This window comes from Haemaphysalis longicornis, unplaced genomic scaffold, assembly GCF_048455015.1.
Source record: "Haemaphysalis longicornis isolate Haplotype H1 unplaced genomic scaffold, Haemaphysalis longicornis Haplotype H1 scaffold_14, whole genome shotgun sequence".
Classification (NCBI taxonomy): domain Eukaryota; kingdom Metazoa; phylum Arthropoda; class Arachnida; order Ixodida; family Ixodidae; genus Haemaphysalis; species Haemaphysalis longicornis.
The window spans coordinates 162195-180493 of NW_027526245.1; positions in this window are offsets into that span (position 1 = coordinate 162195).

Genomic DNA, 18299 nt, shown 5'->3' on the forward strand with positions numbered 1-18299 from the left:
GACAAATAATCAAAAATACGTTTCATAGAAACACTGGCATCGTCCCCTAGAAACAGCGATGGATGTAGTGGGATATGTTGTCTGTAGAGTTCTCTGAAGTGTTTGTGTCGTGTTGTGTGAAGTGCCTTGCATGTTATTAGTATGTGGACTACGGATAGGCCCTCCCCGCACCTGCTACACAGAGGTCTAGGAGATCCCGTGAGCAGGTGGGAATGTGTTGCATGCGTGTGGCCTATCCGTAATCGAGCCAGGGTAACTTCGTTGTGTCTGTTGCGAGTATCAGTGGTGTATGCTCCCAAGAGTGGCTTTATAATGTGTAGTTTGTTGTCAGTCTGTTGATTCCAGTGTGCTTGCCATGTTGTGCGAAGGTGTTGTCTGATGTGTGCTTTGAGGTCGGTGTAGGGTACTGTTGTTATGTCAATGGTAGTTGTAAGGGCAGCAGTGGCCGCCATTCGGTCTGCGGTCTCATTACCTGGAATTCCAGAGTGCCCTGGCACCCAGCACACGGTCACCTGAAGGTTTAACGCATGCACAGACATAAGAGTACTAATGAGGGCATTGACCACATGGTTTTTGGACTTCTGTGAGGATAATGTACGCACAACACTTAAAGAATCAGTATAAATTACATATTTCGGAATTCGACTTAGAACAATATGTTGAACTACAAGAAGTATGCCATAGGCCTCTGCCGTAAAGATACTTGTATTTCTATTCATAGTTCTACAGACATTAAAGGTGCAACCATGCGCAGCACAGGAAACAGTTGTGGCAGTTTTTGAAGCATCCGTGTAAAATTCAGCACACTTATATTTGTGCTGCAGGGACAAGAAATGTTGCACGATCGCGCTTCTAGGCACTCTGTTTTTCTCGACACTTATAAAAGATACATCGCATGATATCGGACGAAGCTGCCACGGTACTAGAAGTTCAGTAGCGGAGGTTTTGATGGTGTCTGAGAACATGACATCAAGTTGCGACGCTTCTTCTCTTACTCTGAAAGCGAAGGGAGCAGAGACTGATGGACGATTAGTGAGAAGTTGAGATAAGGATGTGTCATAAAAAACTGCTGTAAAAGGATGGTGAGGCATTGATGAGATTTTAAAAGCATAAAGCAAGTCTGTGTAGGTTCGCTGACGTTCTAGGCTCCATTTGTTGCCATCTACATACAGACTTTCGACTGGACTAGTCCGAAAGGCACCACATGACAAGCGGAGCCCTAGATGAAGCACAGGGTCCAGCATTCTGAGGGATGTTTTAGTGGCTGACCCATAAACAACGCTACCATAGTCCAGTCGTGAGCCTATCAAGCTGGTAAAAACACGTAAAAGAAGTTGTTTGTCAGCACCAAAAGAGATGTGCGACAGAACCTTCAGGATATTCATTGTTTTTAGGCATTTATGTTTTAGTTGTTTTATGTGGGGGTTGAATGTGAGCTTTTCGTCAAAGATTATACCTAAAAACTTGTGTTCCTTTTTGACAGGAATAGAGGCACCGTGGAGTCGAATGTCTGGATCCGGCCGAGTGCCACGCCTCTTAGAAAACAGAACACAAGCGCACTTTCCTGGATTAAATTTGAAACCATTGATATCTGCCCAGCCGGCTAGCTTGTTCACACCAAGCTGCACTTGGCGCTCGCAGACAGACAAGTTACAAGACTTAAAAGATAATTGTACGTCGTCTACATAAATTGAACATGAAATCGACGGTGGCAATGCCTTCCGAAGAGAATTCATTTTCACAATAAACAAAGTGCAACTCAAAACTCCACCTTGCGGTACACCGTTTTCCTGCACATGAACCCTAGAAAGTGCAGTTCCCACTCGCACACGAAACGTTCTTTCAGACAGGTAACTAACAAGCGTATTCACCATGTTACCCGACATACCAAAGGACTTCAAATCGCTGAGGATGCCGTACCGCCAAGCAGTATCGTACGCCTTTTCAAGATCAAAGAAGACCGTCATGCAGTACTGCTTGTGGAGGAAAGCATCTTTGATATAAGACTCTAACGCAACGAGTTGATCGTTGGTAGATCGCCCCGCCCTGAAGCCCGCCTGGCAGCTCTCGAGAAGACCATTGTACTCTAAGAAGTACACGAGTCTCCTGTTTATCATTTTCTCGAAGAGCTTACACAGGCAGCTTGTCAGGGCAATGGGGCGATAACTGGCGGGAGAGGAAGGGTCCTTCCCTTCCTTTAGGAAAGCCACTACTATGGCCTCCCTCCAAGAGCGTGGGAAGTGCCCCGAAAGAAATATTTTATTGTAGAGGTGAAGAAGTGTTTCAAGCGTGTCTGCATGTAAGTGTTGTATCATTGTGTATGAAATCCTGTCTGCACCTGGAGCTGAAGGTTTACAAGTACCGAGTGCGACCTTCAGCTCATGAAGTGAAAAGGGGGTGTTATAGGATGAGTTCGACTTATTAGTGTCTCGCAAGGACTTCTTCTCAAATGATGCTTTGTGTTTAATGAAAGTGTTGGTGTAGTGTGCTGAACTGGACACGTGTTCGAAGTGTTGCGCAAGTGTGTTAGCCTGGTCTTCTAGTGTGTCCCCTGTTGTACTAACCAGGGGCAGGCTGTGTGTCTGTTGTCCTTTTAGTTTTCGTATTCGTGTCCAGACTTTGTGTGTGTCAGTGTATGAGTTGATGGAAGTGAGGAAGGTGCGCCAACTCTCCCTTTTCGCCTCACGACGCACTCACTTCCCAAAAGCCTTTGCCCGTTTAAAAGAAATGAGGTTATGTGACGTGGGGTACCGGCGAAGGACACCCCACGCCTTGTTCTGGGCCTCTCGCGCCCGCCTGCAGTCCTCGTTCCACCAGGGCCTCCTTGGGGTGCGGGACCCACTGGAGGCCTGGGGAATGGACTTTTCGGCAGCGTCGAGGATGTGCGCCGTGACGAGTTGGGCGGCCTCCTCAACGTGTAGGTGTTTTATGGATGTGTGGTGTAGTTGAGATGTTTGTGTGAATGTGCTCCAGTTTGCTTGTGATTCATTAAACCTGTTATGAGAAGATGGACTGCTCGGGCCTGTACCTATATACGTTAATGAAGTGGGGAAATGGTCACTACCATATGGGTCCGTGTCCACACCCCACTCAAGACATGGAAAGAGAACTGCGGAACCAATAGCCAAGTCAAGATGCGAGTATGTATTGTGTCCTAAGTTATGGTATGTAGGCTGTTTTTTGTTGAAAAGGCATGCTCCGGAGGATGTAAGAAACTTCTCTATCAGGCGACCCCGGGCATCTGTACGGGAAGAGCCCCAAAGAGAGTTGTGCGCATTAAGGTCGCCTGTTAGTATGTATGGTTCGGGCAGCTGGTCGACCAGCGCCTCGAAATCAGAGCTCAGAAGTGCATGATCAGGAGGGATGTAGATGGAGCATACCGTTATCAGCCTATTAAATATTATGGTACGGATCGCTACAGCCTCGAGGACAGTGTTTAAAGAGAGAGGGTGGAATGCTAATGATTTCCGGGCGATAATGGCCACACCTCCTGAAGAGTGGGTGCAGCCAACCCTGTCCTTTCTGAATACCATGTACCTATTTAAGAAATTTGTTTAGAATTGAGGTGGGTTTCCTGCAGACACATGATACTTGGCTGACTGGCATGCAGAATCTCATACACATCGTCAAGATTTTTAAGGAGGCCTCTGCAGTTCCACTGAATGTTTTCTGTTCCCATTATTTAAATTTAAGAATGACTGGAGTGTGTGTGTTCGTGTGTGTTCATGTGTCGTCTTTCGGGGCTGTTACTCTTGGATTAGGCTTTTTAGGCCTTTCTACTGGCTTGGCCGTCGGGGGCCGCTCCTTGCGCTGCGTTGCAGGCAGGAACGGCCCGACATCCATTTCGTCGTCGGATGTCCGAGGGGTGCCCGACGGACCGGGCCCCCCGGACTTGGCCCCCCTTCGGGAGCCCTTCGTTCGAGCCGCCACCGCCGCGGGCGTTGGGGACGCCAAAAGTGGCTGGTCGGTGCGGTGGCGGTGGGAGCCGATGCGGGGCCCGTGGTGTCCATCACCTCGGTACCCTCCAACGCACTGGAGGACGGGGAGACAGAGGCGGGAGCGGCACCGGTCCCGACAAAAGTGGTTTGCGCCACAACCGCTGCTGCCTCAGCAAGCGGCGTGGTGCCGGGTTGGGCTGCGTGAGGCAACCCAGGGGGGGGCGGGGGCGGGACCAGGTCAGACTCGCTGAACTGGGTCCCTGTGGACACCAGACGCCGCTCCGCCCCCCGGCGAGCCGCGTCGGCGTACCTCCCCAGAGGGAAAGAGGCGAACCTCTTTCTCGCCTCTGGGAAGGTGATGTTCTCAGTTACCTTGATGTTGATTATCTTTTTCTCAAGTTGGAACTTCTCACACTTGCGGGAGTACGCTGCATGCGGCCCGCCGCAGTTCACACAAGACAGGGTATCAGATGGACAATTATCGCTTGGATGGTCGTGCGCCGCGCATTTCGCACACGTCGTTCGGCCACGGCAAGAGTTGGTACCATGCCCGAACCGCTGGCACTTAAAACAGCGGCGCGGGTTCGGGATGTACGGACGGATGGAGCAACGGATAAAACCTGCATATATATGTTGTGGGAGAACGGCGCGGTCAAAGGTCAAGATGATGTGCTTGGTGGGAATCTCCTTGTCGTCTCTACGGATGGTGATGCGTCTCACGGCAGTGACGCCCTGATCCTTCAAGCCGGCAAGGAGATCCGCATCGGTTTCGTTCAGGAGATCTGGCTCTGATATCACACCCTGCGAGCTGTTGAGGCTCCGGTGGGGTGTGACCCTGATGTCAAGATCAGCCAGTCTAGTCTGAGCTAGAAGCTTTGTGGACTGCTGCTTGTCATTTACCTCGATGAGGAGTTCACCAGTTCTTTGTTTTTTGGCCTGATATGATTTTCCTATTATGGCTTCAAGATACTTGGCGATCAAGAAGACTGACTGAGATGCAAGAGGGTGGGTTGGATTCAGAGACTCCATGACAAGAAATCGAGAGTAATGATCTGGTTCAGGAAATGTCAAAGATGGCAATGGGGGAAACGATACTTCGGTGCGGCCCCTTTTAGGGGGCCGATCACGGTTGGGGGGGGGGTTTAGACAATACCATAAAGCATAGTATAAAAGCAGGGAGACGGGGGTACTTTCTCCTTTGACCTTACCCTGGTAGTCAAAGAGGTCCCGGAGCTCCCTGCCTGGTAGACAGGCAGGGAGCCCATCGGCCGGAGCTTGACCAAGGCTCCGACGGCCACCGTTTACGGCTTCTACCCTTCACCTTTAAACACCTCGCCACGGTTGGACACGGCTTATGTTGGGAGCTCGGGGTCCGCGGTGTCGCTGCTCACCGTCACCATGAATACTCAAGGTGCCCCGTGCGGGGACTTGGTAAATATTAATGGCCCACTGCAGGCCTTCGTCTTGCAGTGGACCTTAATAGGCTTATGATGGTGACCTTATGCAAAAGCAGTTCTTTTGGATGACATCTGGATGAACTCTGCTGTGACTATTTTCTTGCTAAGGCTACAACTAGGGAGTGCATTTCGCACATTTTTGTGTAAGCCGCATCTGTTTGGGAATTTTGTTGTGCTACCTTCTGTGAGGTGCCCAGCTTCAACTTGCTGTGATCACTGCCGACTCAAATCAGGGGTCGCGACTAAGATTATGTTAAATTATGCAGTAAAAAGCTGATTGAAGTTGACATATCCTAATATCCTGAAAAAACCACCCAATTATTCAGACCAAACAACCTTCAACGAACAATAGTAAGCCATCGTGTTTTCCTAATTTGTACCTGTCAAATAAAAATTGGGAGATACAAAATTCAGAACATGCATATTAGAATTATGGAACAGGCAAGTATAAAAAGAATACACGAATTTTTTCCCAATACTCTGTATTTGTGCAAAATATTTTGTTTTACTTCGTTCATTTTTGATATATGTAGTTGCCTAACAAGAATGGCTGCTGCACCTTTTATTTAAGTATTTTACGACAGTGTCTCAGTCTCTAAGCTGTGCTGCTGAGCCCTAGGATGTGGGTGCAATCCTGGCTACAGTGCCTTTCTTTGAGATGGTATTGAAAAGCGAAAATGTTCATCTGAAGATTTTAGTGCTTGTTGGAGATCCCACACCCCCGCACGGGGCACCTTGAGCAATCTTGGTGACGGTGTTGGCGACACCGCGGACCCCGAGCCCCCAACACAAGCTGTAACATACTGTGGTGATGTGTTTAGAGGTGAAGGGTAGAAACCTCAAACGGTAGCCGTCGGAGCCCAGGTCAAGCTCCGACGGATGGGCTCTCTGTCTGTTTACCAGGCAGGGAGCTCCAGGACCTCCTCAGCTATCAGGGTAAGGCTGTGGAAGAAAGTACCTCCGTCCCCTGCTTCTATACATGCTGTATGGTATTTTCAACCCCCCCCCCCCCCGAAACGTGATCCGTCCCTGAAAAGGGGCCGCACTGAAGTATGTTTCCCCCTCTGCGATCGGTAATCTTTCCTGAACGGGATCATTTTTCTCGGTTCCTTGTGATGGAATCCCTCAATTCAACCCACCGTCTTAAATCTCAGTCAGTCTTCTTGATTGCAAAATATCTTGAAGCCATAATAGGAAAATCATATAGTGCAAAAAACAAAGGTCTGGTGAACTCCTCATCGAAATAAATGACGAGCAGTAGTCCACAAAGCTTCTAGCTCAGACTAGATTGACTGATCTAGACATCTGGGTCACACCCATCGTAGCCTCAACAGCTCGAAGTGTGTGATATCCGAAACAGATCTTTTGAACGAAACGGATGGGGATCTCCTTGAAGGCTTGAAGGATCAGGGCGTCACTGCCGTGAGACGTATCACCATCCGCAGAGACGACAAGGAGATCCTCACCAAGCACATTATCTTGACTTTTGACCGCGGAGTTCTTTCACAACACATAAATGCAGGTTTTATCCGTTGCTCCATCCGTCCGTACATCCCGATCCCGCGGCGCTGTTTTAAGTGCCAGTGGTTCGGGCACGGTAGCAACTCCTGCCGTGGCCGAACGACGTGTGCAAAATGCGCGGCGCACGATCATCCGACTGACAACTGTACATCCGACACCCTCTCTTGTGTGAACTGCGGGGTGGCGCGTGCAGCCTACTCCCGCAAGTGCGAAAAAAAAAGCAGCCTTCAGCTCATGCAGTAAAAACTCGGAGTTATAAAAAGATGTTGACCCATTCTTATGTAGTATCGACTTCTTTTCGGCAGTTTGTTTGTGTTTCATGAAGGTGTTTGTGTAGTGTGCTCAACTGGACACGTGTTGGAAGTGTTGTGCGAGTGTGTCAGCCTTTTCTTCGAGTGTGTCCCCTGTTGTGCTGACCAGAGGCAGGCTGTGTATTGGTTGTCCTTTGAGTTTGCGTATTCTTGTCCATACTTTCAGTGTGTCTGTGTAAGAGTTTATTGATGTTATGAAGTAACACCAACTCTCTCGTTTGCCTCATGGCGCACACGTTTTTCCTAGTGCCTTGGCCCATTTGAACAAAATGAGGTTACCCGACGTGAGGTACCGACGAAGCATACCCCACGCCTTGTTCGGGGCCTCTGGCGCCCGCCTACAGTCCTCGTTCCACCACGGCCTCCGCTGGTTGTGCGGGGCACCAGCGGTGTGGGGAATGGACCTTTTGGCGGCGTCGAGGATGTGCGCCCTGAGCAGTTGGGTAGCTTCTTCAACGTGTAGGTGTCCTATGGATCTGTGATGTAGTTTGGATGTCTCTGCAAAAGTATTCCAGTTAGCTCTTGCTTCATTAAACCTTTTATGGGAAGATGGACTGCTCGGGCCTGTACCTATATACGTTAATGAGTTCTTTCGGTGCTGTGACTCTCGTCTTTTTGGACTTGTCGGGAGGCTTTGGCGTCGGAACACGTTCCTTGCGGTGCACCACAGACAAGAACGGTCCGACATCCGTTTCGCCCTCTGATGTCCTCGGAGTGCCTGATTTGTCAGTCTCCTTGGACCGCGCACCCTTTGAGCGCGCTTTGACTAACCCACAACCACCGAGGGTTTCAGGAATGCCTCGGATGGCACAGGCGGTGTGGTGAGGATAGGCGCTGCCGCCGGTTCCCCTGTCTCCATCTCCTCTGCGCCCTCGCCTGTGGTTTGGGACGCTGGAGCGGACGTGGAGGATGCAGCATTACTCCCACCAGACGTGGTTGCCACCAAAACCGCTGCTGGCTCAGCGAGCGGTGCGGAGGCGGGTTGGTCTGCAAGAGGCAAGCGAGGGGGGGGGCGGGGCGGGACCAAGTCCGAGTCGCGGTACTGGGTCAGCGCCGAAACCAGCCGCCGCTCCGCCCACCGGCGAGCTGCCTCTTTCCGGAGAGGGAAAGAGGCGAACCTCTTCCGCGCCTCTGGGAAAGTTATGCTTTCAGTGACCTTGATGTTAATGGTGTTCTTTTCTAATTGAAACTTTTCGCATTTTCTGGAGTAGGCCGCATATGGACCCTGGCAGTTTACACAAAGAAATTGTTGCACGTTGCAGTTTTCGGCCGGGTGATCGTGCTGGGCGCATATTGCGCAGGTAAGTCGGCCGCGACAGCTGTTTGTGCCGTGCCCGAACCGTTGGCACTTCAAACAGCGCCGTGGGTTCGGGATGTAAGGCCGGACCGAACAACGGATGTAACCTGCGTTGATGAATTCAGGAAGGGTCGACTTGTCCGAGGTTAGGATGAGGTGCTTTGTCGGCATTTGTTTATTGTCTCTGCGGATGGTTATGCGCCTGACCGCTGTTACGCCCTGAGTACGAAGGCCCTCCAGCAGGTCAGCTTCAGATTCATTGCTTAGGTCATATTCGGAAATCACGCCCTGGGAGCTGTTTAGGCTCCGGTGGGGTGTGGCTCGGACTGCCAGATCGGCGATGCGGGTTTGTGCAAGTAGTTTATCAGCCTGATCCTGGCTACTGACCTCAACAAGGATTTCACCGGTTCTTTGTTTTTTGGCCTTATACGACTCTCCAACGATACGCTCAAGAAACTTTGAAATAAGAAATACCGACTGTGATGCAAGAGGTCGTGATTGGTCTACTGATTCCATCACGATGGGGCGAGGATAGTTGTTCGGTTTTGGAGGACTCAAGTTAGGAAGTGGTGGGAATGAAGCTTCGGTGCGGCCCCTTTTTGGGGGCCGATCACGTTTGGGGGGGGGGTTGGAAAATGCCATATGATACATTGGAAAGCAGGGAGATGGGGGTACTTTCTTCGTCTGCCTTACCCTGACAGCAGGAGAGGTCCCGGAGCTCCCTGCCTGGTAGACAGACAGGGAGCCCATCCGCCAGAGCTTGCCCTGGGCACCGACGGCCATCGTTTGAGGTTACTACCCTTCACCTTAAAACCCATTACCATGGTCGGTTACAGCGTGAGTGTGGGGGCTCGGGGTCCGCGGTGTTGCCAACACCGTCACCAAGATTACTCAAGGTGCCTCGTGCGGGGGGTTAATTTAAACTGACACCCTGGTTCTGGCGCAGCCCTGTATATTTTAATGGGAGAAAACTGATAGTTCAAGCGCATCGGTATCCACAGAGGTTAATTTGAACTCGTATCCACTGGTTTGATGATGCTTGGATGTTAATGGCACAAGGCCAACTGGGGCAAAGAGCGCCATCTGCTGATTTCCATCGCTCCTTTTCAGAAGAAGTCGGTCGAGAGTGATTACAATGTGTTGCAAATCCAAAACAAACCATATTTACTAGAAGTGCAAAATAATGACGGGAGATTAGCTCCACACGGTGTGGTACTGCACAGAAAATTTCAACATCAGGAACATAACATTCAACACGAAATCCACGGCAATTTGGGAGGCCATCCTGCGCAACTTGCATCCAGCTTGCCAGAAATGGCTCGCAGACCGGGCAGCGGGAGCAAAATGTCAGCTAACAAATGCCACAGACTGGAAAGTCCAACCATTATGACTTAATAAAAAGCAAAGCACAAATAAAGCTTCTCTATAACCGGCCTTTCATTCGCACATTGTCCAAATCCCCTTTGGAGATTGTCCATTGAACCATGACGTATGTCTCATGAAAAATACACCACCAGCGTGTAGAATGATGTGTTTTTTGGGAAAGCTGTGATTATATCTCTAGAATGCCATTCAAAAATGTGTTACTGCAGACTTAACTCTTCCCGAACAGGATGTTTTACTCACTTTCCGGTTATTCCAGTCTGGAAAGTGGGTCAAACGTCCGGGCCAGAGCAGTCGGACACCTTGGACCCAGCAAAGGGTTAAAGGGCAAGGCGCAATAGCCTCACTATCTATGCCATTTTCGACGTCTTCTATGCTCAAAAAGCTCACTGGAGTGCTCAAAACGGAGCATGCAGGCAACTCGACATACCTGGCAGTATTAGGAACATGAACGATGCAAGGCAAGTGTGCTAGGAATCTGTTGATTATAGCACTTCACACAATTTGAATGACTCCAGAATTCATTAGTTTTTCTTAAACATTGAACACATGAACAAGCTGCTTCTCTCAGCACTTTATTAGTTCACTTCGCCTTCAAACATTGCCGGCAGGCGTCGCATGGCAGTGCAGTCGTGGAGGATCCAAGTTGCGACTTGAGCACGGAAGAAACTGCGTAAGTTTGTGTCGCCCTGTTTAGACGCAGCTCTGAAGCTTTTTACGACATAATTGATCATTAGCTGTGCACATTCAAATGTACAGAAAAATAAAACGAAACAAATTTTCACCTTTTTCGAGACAAACACGAAGAACCAAGCTTGTTTTTCGTGTAAGGGGGTGAAGCTTTGTAAATAGCGTTTGTTCTGACTGCATAAAAGCTAACTACAACTGACCTTGAGATTGGTTTTTTTATTTATTTTATGCCTGTACACAGAACTGTAGGCTTGTCTGACAGCTCAAGCTGGGGTGTCAAGCTTCGTGCACCTGCAAGACTGGCCTCAGTATGTGTGCTCTGTTAACGAAAATTCTTGATGCCATAAGCAACGGTCTGGTGGGATCTTCATGCACAGACGACGCTTGTGAATAGAATGTGTCTACAGCCGAAAATGTGACTCCTGCAACACTCGGGGAGGTTTAATGACTTCGAAGGGAACCCTATAAAGGCTTTAAAGTTTATTTCCCATCAGGAGATGGAAACTTCCCTCGAAAAGTGCCCACTCAACTTCAACCATCTTAGGCGCACCCTTTTGCACTGTGTGGTTCAGCCCTAGAGGCAGGTCATTTTGCCCTGACTGCAGATAGAGTTAGGTACAACTAGCCTTGATGGGGGTTTTTCTGTTTATTTTATGTATGCATAACTGGAACCTTAACAGACCGAGCCTGCGGGGCGAGGATTGTAAGAAAATATCAGTGTACGAAAGTCCCTTTTTGCGCAAAATAAACACAACAAAAATGCAAGCTTCAAAAAAGCAACATAAACTTTGAAAAAAAACGATTTAGCATGGGGTGGACGACAAAGAAACAGACCATTTCGACTCATTGTTTTCACAGAGAGGCACAGAGGAACTGTAGTTGCACTGCCGCTGTTTTAGCGCACTCATGTGGGCAACAGCGGCGAGCTTTTTTAGTGTGAACACGGGAGTGCGTGGCCATCGGTATTCTCGGAACAGCTTTTGACAACTTTTAAAAAACTTTACAGCCAAACCCTGTAAAGATATTCTCTGTGCTTTATGGATATTGTGAAACACTGCCGTTTGCATAACGCACTGAGAGAAACTGCAGGCCACAAATGCAAAGGTGGCCATCCTGTGCTTATTGCTGATTACGTCAGAAGTCGCTTTGAGCAAAGTGGCCGGTGCAGACAGACAAGGCGTGGGAGACACCGTCGGTTAGCAGTAGGAGAAATCTGAGGACGGCCAGCCACTGGATCCAGCCACTGCCGGCCGCGCTGCTAGTAGGGCTCGCTAGGACCACACGCACTCATCCAGCAGGCCATCAGCGCCATCCAGTAGGCCGAGGTCAACAGGCTAAGGTGCTATAAAAAACGCCTTGCTGCTCGACTCCAGGCGGCGTAGAGGAAACGGAGGCCCCAGCAGCTGATTGCTGCTTTCGACAGAGTGACGGCAAGGATAGTAACCGCTACTGAGAGAACGGATAACTTACTGTGACGGGTAATGAGTTCTTCGATGACAGAATGTTGTTTGTGCTTTTCATTCCACTCATAGCATGCAATCTGCAGTGCCATTTTTTGTTTTGAAGTCACAGGTGAGGGTGTATGTCCTCGTGACCAACACAACAAACCTTTTTGTCTATCCCATGGTCTACTGCAAGGCCCAATGCTTCCAGTTTTAAGCCAGCCCACTGTTGACTCCACTGAAGAAGCATGTTTTAAAACCCCAACTTTGAAATTCGATTTTTTTACTGGTCATTTCGCCCCCCTGTCTTCTGTCGTCATTGTGGATGGTCATTAGGCTTTGTTTACCTGCATGGCTACTTCAAAATACATTTTAAATTTATGAATGGTAACGTGACAATCTCGGTTGTCATACCACCTTTCTTCAATGTTTATTTTTTCTTTGTTCATTCACGTCTTCTGTACTGAGCTGCTCACATGTAGCACATATCAAAACATATATCTCATTTTGTTTGCCTTTTGCACTTCCATTTGGCGAGCTGCAAATAGTCTAATCATTCTGAACAGCTGTCCACACAGTTATTAGCTGTACTCCAGTACCTTCAATGCCAAAAGGGTTTTACAAAAGCGAGTGCTTTAGTCCCAAAACAAAATTGCAGATGGGGAGAGCCACTAGGTTATACACAAACGCATTGCTGTGACAATCCACATGACCATGTTTTTTTTTACTTTGTATGCAGACAGACTGAAGCCAAGGCGAGAAGGGAGCTTTCAGTGGCCTATACTTGCTGTAATCTTTCCACTCCACAACACCTGAACTTATCTTGCCGTACTTTTCTCAGCAAATTGGACTTGTTGTAAAATCCATAGCAGCCATGGATGGTTGAGCTGCTGTCGCAATCATTTTTATTTCCAGCAACACAACTCACCTGGTAGAAATTAAGTTCCATTTGCTTTTACTAGGCACCGTATTACTCAAAAAGAAAGGCGTCAGCTGTGTAAAGTGCTTACATTTGGCAAATGATAAGTTTGCAATCAACATCAGCTATCTGTATTACACTTATCTAATGGGGATGCTGGCAATATTAACCATCAATAATGGGTTGTACGTATTCGTTATTCGTATAATCTAAAAAACAGAACACTGCCCTTCTTGTTCAGTGAAGTGACGAATTTTTGGCTCGTGCATTCCGAAGCTGGAAAGTTTTTTATTATACATACTTCCAAAAGGCCCTCCCAAAAGAGTCACTAAATTTAATTGGTTTTAAACCAATCGTTCATACCATCTTTCCCCTTTTTTCAGATGGCATATGCAATCGTTGAATTTTTGGATGCCAAGCAACTAAAGTGCATTGAAGTGACTACTGCGCATTGCCTTACCATGTGACAGGAGACAGCTGCTACGGTTTCAAAGCCAATTACACTTATCCTATGTGGACACATTTAAAGGTGTTTGGTACGTGCCACCTGGGATAACATATTAAATTGCAATACCTTTCAAGGGAATTCCATAACTTATTCTTTATTTTTTAGAAACATAATAAGCGGCAAAAAACGAGCTAAACAAAAGTCCCATAATCTCAGACCTGGGCAGCGATGCACGTGTCACCCATGAAAAAAAAGGGTCAGGAGGAGGTCACACCAGTAGTCTCATTCGGAAGACACTAGAGTGCTATACACGACTGCTCTGCAAGTTCGAAACTTGTTGAGGTTGCCAAATAACTTTTCTTGGGGTAACTGATTGATATTGTAACATGAACCATGCATAGAAAATACAAAACGGGAGTGCTTCTTGTCTCAACTAAGTAATATTATATTTTCTCAACGATGCCATCTTTACACGGGTGCTTGGCAAGCAAGGTGCGACTGCTGTAAGGGCAGTGGCACTTAGATGTGCCTATCACTACCGAGAGTGGTATTTAATCATAGATTGCATCCTCATGAAGGACAGCTTTTATGGCGATTCACACATACCACAATCTTTCACAAGCACACCTTTTAGCTCTCCTTGCGCCTTTTTTGTACATACAGCGCCAAAGTTCATTTTGAAGATGGTTACAGATTGTCACCCAGGTGTGACATCATAATTAGATAAATTATCTGAGCCTTCTAATAGGGCATGCGTCGTTGCATAGGTGTAGCTTCAGCACATTAAACCCCCCATTTCACTTTTCATTTCAAACTGCAGTGCTTTGAAGTGGTTTGCACTGAAGCAGAACAACAGCTTCTCTGCATGTTTTGAAGGAGCGTACAGGAAACTAGGCTATCATTTTACCCAAAGTTTATCACCACACATAGAGAGTAATGCGAATCTAAGCAATTCGATAACATTGTCTGAGGGCCTTCTAGCAACGACATGGTAAGCGCACATGACTAGGCCCGTTTTACCCAACAACCATAAATTCAAGCATATGTCCATATGAGATATGCGAACACACACCACCACATGTGCAGCGAATCTAGCGGCTGTGTGAATTACACATGCAGTGCCATCTCTGTGCCAGTTGCGGTACACAAAATGGAAAATTTATTTCTGCCATCCAATAAACCCTGGCCAAGATGGCTCAGTGATGAGACGTTGTTCTACTAAACTGATTTTTAATTAAAAAGAAAACAAATACCGCCAAAGTGCTGCGACTATACGGAGTATATTACTGATCACCCAGAGGTAAAAATTGTACCGTAACGTCCACCGTGGCCTGCATGAAATCCCAAGGTGATATGGGCACATAAAACTCAACTCCTGATTTGATTGATCCATTACAGCACTGTGTTGAGATTGCTTTCATTCAATCATATGGCCAGCACCATAAGAAATGCCTTTTGCCATTTTAGTGAACACATTGGCATAGAGAGTTCTTTATTGCCAACATAAAACTATCCTAAATAAGACAGAACATAGCGTACAAAGCCAGGAAAGAAGGAGCCATTCCTACATGTGCACGTGAGTATTTTATGGTGTATTTTTTGTTCCATGTCTCATCAAGTGTTTTTTACAAAGTGCCCTTGTCCCCCTTTCATGATTAAAACCAATTCCCTACTCGCACTGCAAAATTTCACCCTTGACCACTGCTAATGTTCAATAGGAGAAAGGTTGTCTTGACTACAATGACTTCCAATGCTTTTTCCCGCTGTTTGCCTCATACCACCTTGAGCATATGTCCCACGTCCTGAGCAGTGGGTGGTGTTCCGTGAACGTGTGGGCATCCATAACGAGAGAGAGCTTTGGTGCCATCAGGAGGCTTCCACGCCACTGTGCCACACTGACATGGAACTCGTAGCGTGCACCCGGGCCGGGCCCTTCAAGGATGCTTGCTACACCTTGTAGCAAGATCAATGTCCCATCCACGCTTTGGAAGCCATCTAGAGTGCAGTGTGCAGTGGCTCCACCGGTCTCCGCAAGGGGCCGACTTCAACCCCTGAAATACATTTGGGAAGCAATAAGGTTGAATGGGGTTGTTCAGCAGGTAGACCTTAGAGCACTAACAGGACAACGCACGCCCTTCGGTGGAATGGTCAAATCTTCGATGCTCCTTGGGCACCTTCGCCTCGACTAATGAACGTGGAGGAAGATGTGTGCACAACCACCACATTACAGGACCCTTTCTATGAGCGGTACACCTGTGAAGGACCTTGGACCTAGATGTTTCAAACACTATGTACCATCATCACAGAAGTGCAGGTGCCCACAGTTGCACTGCAACAGAAAAGCTACTTTCTCACAGCTTCTAAGGATGCAAGGCCATGCTCTGCAACCCAGCATGGTCCATGGACCCCCAAAAACTGGCGTAGATTAATTTTTTCAAACGAGTCTACATTCCGCATAACAGGGCCTGTTTACTTATGAATTCACTGCCATCTAAGAAGTGTCGAGTATCTGAGGTATTTTTATCATGGAGGAAATATTGAGATAACATTCACCGTGTTTCCGCCCAGAGCAGCGTCAGTGCATAAAATGTGCTACCACAACATGGCCTTGGTCCTCTCAACCATGCTGCAGGCAGACTTCCATGCAGTGCTGCGATACCCTTGGCGGTGTGCTGAAAACGTATGCCCTAGGCTTATTCGCCATTGGGAATTTTCTTCAAACCCTCTGGCTGGTTCCTACCTACCACCGACAGATGATTACCTGTACAGGATTACCTGACAAATACAACTGTTTGCATGGCATCCAAAAGGCGTGGACCTCAACATTAAAAATCTATCTAGCAGTCTCAAAGCAGCCACGGTGCGTAGGCTGATTGATTAGGCCAGTGCAGGCCGGGTCAGAATAAGTGCGATTAAAAGCTTCTCAAAAGCAATGAGGCTTTTCTTTGGCCCTCTTCCACTCATTATCATCTTGTGTTGAAGCAGTCACTGCCAGAGATGGGGAGACGACCTGTTACTGGGAAGAATGCTGTCCTATATTAATTTACACGCATGAAAAAAAGCCCTGAAATGCGTGAATTGCGTGCTTCGTGCATTTAGAATGCTTACGGTACGCACTTGCAAAACAGAAATGTCACGATTTAGGCTCGCATTCGTGAACGTGGGAGGGTCGGGGTACCCTCCAGCCAAGTGACGACCAGCGGCGTGCTGGTGGTGACGGTGACTGACCGAGAGCAGCCGTGCTCGTCGGTGTTTATTGGTCAGCTGTGCACAATGTTTCCCACCGAGCCTGGTGGGGCCACTGAACTTAGCGGTCAACGAATATTAGGTTCGGGGGGCGCCACACACTTGTCACACCCCTCACCCCCAAGTTTGTTTCTCCAACACAAACACAAAAACTCCACCTGGCGAGTAGCTATCCGGCAGTGTCCAGTCTTTCACTCCGCCTGAGCACAGGTGTCGAAGCAGGTGTGGCAGCATTGGGTTCCGCCTGTGTCATTCTCACACCATCCGTCAGCCTTACAGGTGTCACCGGACTTGCACGTGGCGCCACAGTGGCGCGAGTAGCACCAGGACGGCTCCTACGCCGTACGGCGACGCATTTATGGTCAGGACGAGAGGCTTGGGCGGATCAAAGTGCAACAGCACCGGAGCCTCGGTGATAAGCTCCTTGCTGCGCTGGAAGGCCAAGTCTTGTTCCTTCTTGCAGGCCCACTGCTGTCCATCTCGAAGCAGAAGGTGGAACGACTCTAGATGCGACAACAGGTTTGGCAGGAAGCTCCTGTAAAAGTTTACGAGGCCCAGGTAGCTCCGCAGCTCCTTCTTGTTCTGGGGCTTGAGCGCCTTCAGCACAGCCTCAACTTTGCAGGGTGCTGGGGCCAGGCCAGCCTGGGAAATGACGTGGCCCAGGTACTCAGCGCTGTGGGCCAAGAAAAGGCACTCCTCCAGCTTGAGCTTCAGCCTGGCATCCTGCCATCGTGCCAGGATGTTGTGCAAATTCTGCAGGTGGTCCTCGTTGTCGGTACCGGTCACCAGGATGTCGTCCAAGTACACCGCCACGTGCCTCATGCCCCTGAACAGGTTGTCCATCTCCCTCTCGAAAGTGGCAGGAGCTGAGGCCACGCCGAACGGTAGGCGCGTGCACTGGAAGAGTCCCAACGTAGTCGATATGGTGACATACTTCCGGGACGACTCCTGGAGCACCAGCTGCTGGTACGCGTCTATCAGGTCGAGTTTCGTGAACTCTGTCCCCCGGACAACACTGACAAGAGATGTTCAATACGCGGCAGCGGGTACTTCTCCACGGTAGTGACGGGGTTGATGGTGATCTTGAAGTACCCACACATCCTTACATTGCCGTCTTGCTTCAGGACTGGCACGATGGGAGCGGCCCACTCTGAAGACTTCACGGGCACCAGGATGTCGTCTCGCTGCAACTGTTGCAGCTCCTGGGTGACCCCGTCCTTCAGGGAGAACGGCAGCCAGCGCGGATTGAAAAACCGGGGCTGGGCACCCTCTGGGACATGTATGCTTGCCGCCGCGTTGGTGAATGTGCCCACCCAGGGCTGGAACAGGGCCTTGAACTTGGTCAGGAGGGGTGGGACATCTTCCACTGCATATACTGCTTCCTGGTACTCCTGCAGCCGCACACCCAAAGCCTGGATCCAGTTCCGGCCGAGCAGCATCGGTGACGACCCCTTGGTCAAGTACAGGAGCAGGGTGGCCTCCCTGTCGCCAAGGCGAACGCTGACCTGGGCTTGACCCTCGACCTGGGCGAGCTGTCCGGAGTAGCTGCGCAGCATGACGCCCGACGCCTCGATAGACACTCCAGGGAAGGTGCGTTTGAAGGCTTTCCCAGATATGACCGACACGCTGGCCTCTGTCCAGCTTCAT